This window comes from Heterodontus francisci, unplaced genomic scaffold (genome assembly GCF_036365525.1).
Source record: "Heterodontus francisci isolate sHetFra1 unplaced genomic scaffold, sHetFra1.hap1 HAP1_SCAFFOLD_313, whole genome shotgun sequence".
NCBI classification, from domain to species: Eukaryota; Metazoa; Chordata; class Chondrichthyes; order Heterodontiformes; family Heterodontidae; genus Heterodontus; species Heterodontus francisci.
This window is the reverse complement of record NW_027141364.1, coordinates 1,958,552-1,964,888: the sequence shown is the minus strand read 5'-3', so window position 1 is coordinate 1,964,888 and position 6,337 is coordinate 1,958,552.

Here is a 6,337-nt window from a genome sequence, read left to right as displayed (position 1 = left end):
AACCGCTAACTCTGGACAAGCTGACAAATGCCATCAAGTCTTTTGAGACGAAGAAAACTCCCGGAAGCGACGGCTTACCAGTTGAGTTGTATTCGGCCCTGTGCTACTGGGTCAGCCCAGACCTGCTGGAAGTGTACGAGAGTATGCTCCTGGCCGGCAGCATGTCAGAATCCATGAGGAAAGGCATCATCACCCTCATCTACAAGCAGAAGGGGGAGAGGGCAGAAATCAGAAATTTGCGGCCCATCTCACTGCTGAATGTAAACTACAAGATTCTGTCCAAAGTCATCGCCAGTCGAGTCAAGTCTGCTCTGGAGTTGGTGATTCACCCTGACCAGACCTGTACTGTACCCAGCAGGAAGATCTCTGATAGTGTCGTGCTACTCAGGGATACGATCGCCTATGTATGGGTCACGAGGGTGGACACCTGCCTCATCAGCCTGGACCAGGAGAAGGCTTTTGACAGGATATCGCACACACACATGATGGTCGTTCTTTCCAAAATAGGGTTTGGGGAGGGAATCTGCAATCGGATCAAACTGCTCTACACAAACATCAGTAGCACAGTCCAAAAAATTGGGTGGGAATCAGAAAGTTTCCAATCAAATCTGGAGTCAGACAGGGCTGTCCTCTTTCCCCTGCCTTGTGTGTTTGCTGTATCGAACCCTTTGCTGAGTCTATTAGGAAGGATGCGGGCATAAGAGGGGTGACAATCTCAGGCAGTGGAGTCACACAGGTCAAAGCCTCCCTGTACATGGATGATGTTGCAGTATTCTGATCGGATCCGCTGTCCATTCACAGACAGATGAGCATCTGCGACCAGTTCGAACTGGATTCGGGAGCCAATGTTAACCATGGCAAGAGCGAGGCCATGTTCCTTGGGAACTGTGCTGACCGATCTTTGTCCCCTTCACCGTCAGGTCAGACCACCTGAAGGTGCTGGGGATATGGTTTGTAAGGGCCGGGACGTGCACCAAAACCTGGGAGGAGCGAGTAGCCAGGGTACAACATAAATTGAGCATGTGGGAGCAGCGTTCTCTCTCATTACGGGTAAGAACCTGGTCATCAGGTGCAAGGTGCTCACGTTGTTGCTGTATGTGACGCAGGTCTGGCCCATACCCCACTCCTGCACTGTGGCGATCACCCGAGCCATTTCCCGCTTTATCTGAAGATGCAAAATGGACAGGGTCCGGAGGGACACGATGTTCAAACATCTGGATAAAGGCGAAAAAATGTACTCAACGTCGCCCTCAACCTGATGGCCACCTTAGTATGTGGCTGCATCAAGCTGTGCGTAGAGCCCCAGTATGCAAACACCAAGTGTCACTACGTGCTGAGGTTCTATCTGACCCCGGTGTTGCGAAGGATGGATCTGGTCACATTGCCACGGAACGCTCCATCCAGTTGGACTGTGCCTTCGTGGAAATGTTTGCGTGGAAAAACACCTTTGACCACCAATCCATCAGGCAGTGGTCTGCACGGAATGTCCTCAAGTATATTTTTGGGAAAGAAAATTCTGGAAGAGGAAAGACCGGCGGGAAAGCTCGGTCCAAGGCCAAGTCTCGCTCCTCCCGGGCTGAACTGCAGTTCCCGGTGGGCCGTGTTCACAGGCTTCTGAGAAAGGGCAACTATGCTGAGCGTGTGGGTGCCGGAGCCCCGGTCTATCTGGCTGCTGTGCTCAAGTATCTCACCGCTGAAATCCTCGAGTTGGCCAGTAACGTGGCCCAGGACAACAAGAAGACCCGCAACATCCTCAGACACCGACAGCTGGCTGTCCAGAATGACGCGGAGCTCACCAAGCTGCTGGGAGGGGTGACCATCACTCAGGGCTGGGTGCTGCCTAATATCTAGGCCATGCTGCTGCCCAAGGAAACCAGCACTCCGGGCACCAAAACCAAGGCAATCTGCCAGGATTGTATCAAATACCCAAAGGTTCTTTTCAGAGCCACCCACAGTATCATTCTTGTAAATCTCCTCTGTACTCTCTCCACAGCAATTATGTCCTTTCTGTAATGTGATGACCAGAACTGTACGCAACACTCCAGCTGTGGCCAGATCACCGTTTTAAACAGTTCTCGCATTACATCCCTGCTTTTGTCGACCAAGAAAGGAAAGCATTCCATATGCCTTCATCACCACTCTATCTACCTATCCTGTCACTCACTGTCTGTGCCAACCATCAATCATCCATGTTCTACTAATCCTACTTTAATTCTATATTCCTACCACATTGCCACCTGTCCCTATATTTCCCTACCACCTACCTACACGAGGGACAATTTTTAATGACCAATGAACCAGCAAGTCTTTGGCATGTGGGAGAACACTGGAGCACCCGGAGGAAACCCACACAGACACAGGGAAAACTTGCATACTCCACACAGACAGGACCCACAATTGAACCCGGGTCGCTGGAGCTGTGAAGCTGCGGTGCTAACCACTGCGCCACTGTGCCGCCCGTGTGGCAACATACACCACAAACAGCAAGGGACCCAACACTGAGCCCTGTGGAACGCCACTGAAAACCGCTTTCCATTCGCAAAAACATCCGTTGACTACTATCCTTTGTTTCCTGCCACTGAGTCAATTTTGGATCCAACCTGCCACATTCCCCTGTATCCCATGGGCTTTCACTTTGTTGACCAGACTGCCATGTGGGACCTTATCAAATGCCTTACTAAAATCCATGTAAACCACATCCACCGCACGATCCTCATCAATGTTCCTTGTTACCTCCTCAAAAAACTCAATCAAGTTAGTCAGACATGACCGTCCCTTAACAAATCCATGCTGACTATCCCTGATTAATCCATGTATTTCTAAGTGGTAGTTTATCCTGTCCCTCAGAATTGATTCTAATAATTTACCCACCACCGAGGTCAGACTGACCGGTCTATAATTATTTGGCCTATCCCTCACATCCTTTTAAAATAATAGTACAACGTTCGCAGACCTCCAATCCTCCGGCACCTCCCCCATATCCAGTGAGGATTTGAAGATGATCCTCAGCGCATCCACTATTTCCTCCCTGGCTTCCTTTAACAACCTCAGATGCAAACCATCTGGCCCTGGTGATTTATTCATTTTCAAGTATGTCAGACCCTCTAGTACTTCCACTCTCATTATGCTTATCGTATCTAATATTTCACACTCGGCTTCTTTTACTACAATGTCTGCATCATCCCTCTCCTTTGTGAAGGCAGAGACAAAAAACTCATTAAGAACCCCGCCCACATTTTCTGGATCCACACAGAAGTTCCCTTGCACATCTCTGACAGGCCATACCCTTTCCTTAGTTATCCTCTTGCTCTTAATGGACTGATAAAACATCCTTGGGTTTTCCTTCAAGTAGTTGTATCCAGTCCACATCCACCAAATCACCTCTCAGTTTTGTAAAATTTGCCTTCCCCCAATTTCGAACTTTTACTTTTAGAGCTGCCCTGCCATTACTTAGCTTTACAAACGTATTATTGCTCCTGTAATAAGTTTAATAAGTAGAATAATTTACCAGTTACTCACCGATCAGCTTCTTCCCCTGTACCATGGAGGCTGAAAAGGCAGAAAAGAAAAGAGACCAAAGAGCACCTCCTTCCCCTAGTCAGTGAAGTCCCTCACACATCAACTCACAGCTTTACACTCTGTCCAAACAGCACTTTCTAATTAGTAATTATTCATAAATTACACTCACTAAAACATTAGTAACCTGACAAGGTAGCTATTTGAGGGTTATTAAACAAAGAGCTTTTTCCCCTATCCTGATTTCAGGCCCCACTCTGGACACTTGCTTTTGATTCCAGGACACTGAGGGCAGGGTGCTGTCGAATATCCAGGCCGTGCTGCTGCCCAAGAAAACCACCGCTCTGGGCACCAAAACCAAGTCAATCTGCCAGGATTTTATCAAATACCCAAAGGCTCTTTTCAGATCCACCCACAGTATCTGAAAGGGCTGATTACTGTCTGAAATCTGCTGTACCCACACCTCTGTCTATCCCTCTTCATCTAGAACAACCAGCGTCATCTTCCATTCCTTTCACCATCATGTGTTGAACTCGCTTCTCCTTATAGACAGTCAGATATCAATGTAATAATGAAATGATCTGTGTCAGTGCTGGCCATTTCCCTGTCCTGATTTCAGACCCCACTCTGGACACTTCTTTCCTATTCCAGGACCTTCTTGTATTAATATTCAGCACCACCTGTCAGTCAGAAACTTGTCTCAATGAACCGATCCTTTTACTGAACTTCCAACTGCTGCTGTCTATTTCTCGAGGGAAAGAGCTGCTCACTGTGTAAGGATGTGAGGGGAATGTAACCCGGCTGCTGGTGAGAAGGTCCCGTCTTCTCAAACAAAAGCCTTTTATTTTACTTCAGTGATTCCCAGATTCCCAGCTCGTCCGTTGAGGATTTTGCTTTCACAGAAATAACTTGTTAAACACAAATCTGATTCCAACATGTCAGTAACAGGACAGAATGGGAACCTTTTAAAAGGATGAATCAACTATTTCAGTGTCTTTTCACTGTGCCCCTGAAGCCTGTGTGAAGGGGAATTACCAATAGTCTGTAATTTATTACTTCCACGCCGAGTTTGAGTTATTTGTCGCGTGAAAGATTGCTGAAAGGAGTCTTTTACTGTCAGTTACGGATGCGAAGTTGACAACAATTGGCAAAATAAAGCTGTTCATAAAATAGCACCAGCAATTTGAGTCGGTAAAAGCAGAATTGTGTTTTAAAAGCTTTTTTTAAAATCGTGATGGGAAAATAGATTTTTATGTACTTTTCCAGTCGATCACTTCTTTTCCACAGTGAAATTGGCGGCTTTCACAAATTCAAATATTCTGCCAGGTTGACAGGTTCAACCAATGATTTGCTGTATTTTGTGCTTCGAGGTTCTCTGATTCAATCATTCATGTGAGCGAATGGCTGTGTGGTCTAATGGATAAGGCATCTGACTTCGGTATATTCTATGTTGTTATCAGAAGATTGCAGGTTTGAGTCCTGCCACGGTCATTTTGACTCAAGGGGATTATGCAGGGCTTTGGGGATCGAGTCGGGGACTGAACAGATTGGAAACCCGACATGGACTTAATGGGTGGAATGGCCTCCTTATGTGCTGTCACTGACTTTATGAGAAGAAGGTGACCAATCAGAAGTGGGCTGGGGTTACAGCGGGTTCAAACTGCAGGAATTTCAGGTCCCTGAATGACTGAGCAGAAACTGATCAGTTTCACTGCAGGAAACACCGTCTCGGGGGAAATAACATCACAAATAATTCCATTTGTCTAATTATTCAATTATAAAACAATGGGCAGATGTGAAGGTGTGATGTTACTTTTCACTGTGAGGGGAGAATCCGCCATCTGGGTAAATCAGCAACTTTATTACATCGTCTGTACGTTTGGAAAAGAAACGATGAAAACTCTCCCCATAACCCTGGTGTGGTGGAAAGGCTCAATTCAGAGATTGGAATCATTAACTGATATTTCCGGCAGAAAACGCACCCCAGCTCCTGTTCCCATGTCACTGCTGTCCCCATGAGGCGGTGGCTGACTCTGAAAAGAGACTTTGTTTTGTGTTTCTGCAGGAAAACCACAATGATCCTCCCAGGCATTTTAGAGATACAGCACTGTAGCAGGCCCTTGGGCCCACCGAGTCTGTGCCAACCATCAACCACCCATTCATACTAACCCTCCAGTAATCCCATATTCCTACCACATCCCCACCTGTCCCTATATTTCCCTGCCACTTACCTATACTGGGGGCAATTTATAATGGCCAATTAACCTATCAATCTGCAAGTCGTTGGCATGTGGGAGGAAACCGGAGCACCCGGAGAAAACGCACGCAGACATAGGGAGAACTTGCAAACTCCACTCAGGCAGCACGCAGATTTGAACCCGGTCCCGGGAGCTGTGAGGCTGCGGTGCTAACCACTGCGCCACTGTGCCGTCCTTCATCTTCTCAGAATCTTCATACCAGATTGAAACAGAAAACACAATGACAGTGAGAAAGTTCCAGAGGGTTACTGAGCATGAAAACCAATCAAATAAACCAATTCGATAGAAATGTTGGTGCAGCTTTTTCAGAGAGATTGTGGGTGGATCTTAAAAGAGCCGTTGTGTTTCGAGTGTTTTCACTGCACGGTGGAGTTTTACTTGGTGGTAATGTACTTGGTCACTCACTTTGTCCCTTCTCACATTCCGAGCGCTTTGTTGGGTGGAAATGTTTCTTCAGGCAGTTTCAACAGCTCAGAGCCGACATTGAGTTAGAAACCAGAAATGGGAGTACGTGACACAGACAAGGAATTGAGGCTGAACCTTTATAAATCTCACTGGTTATA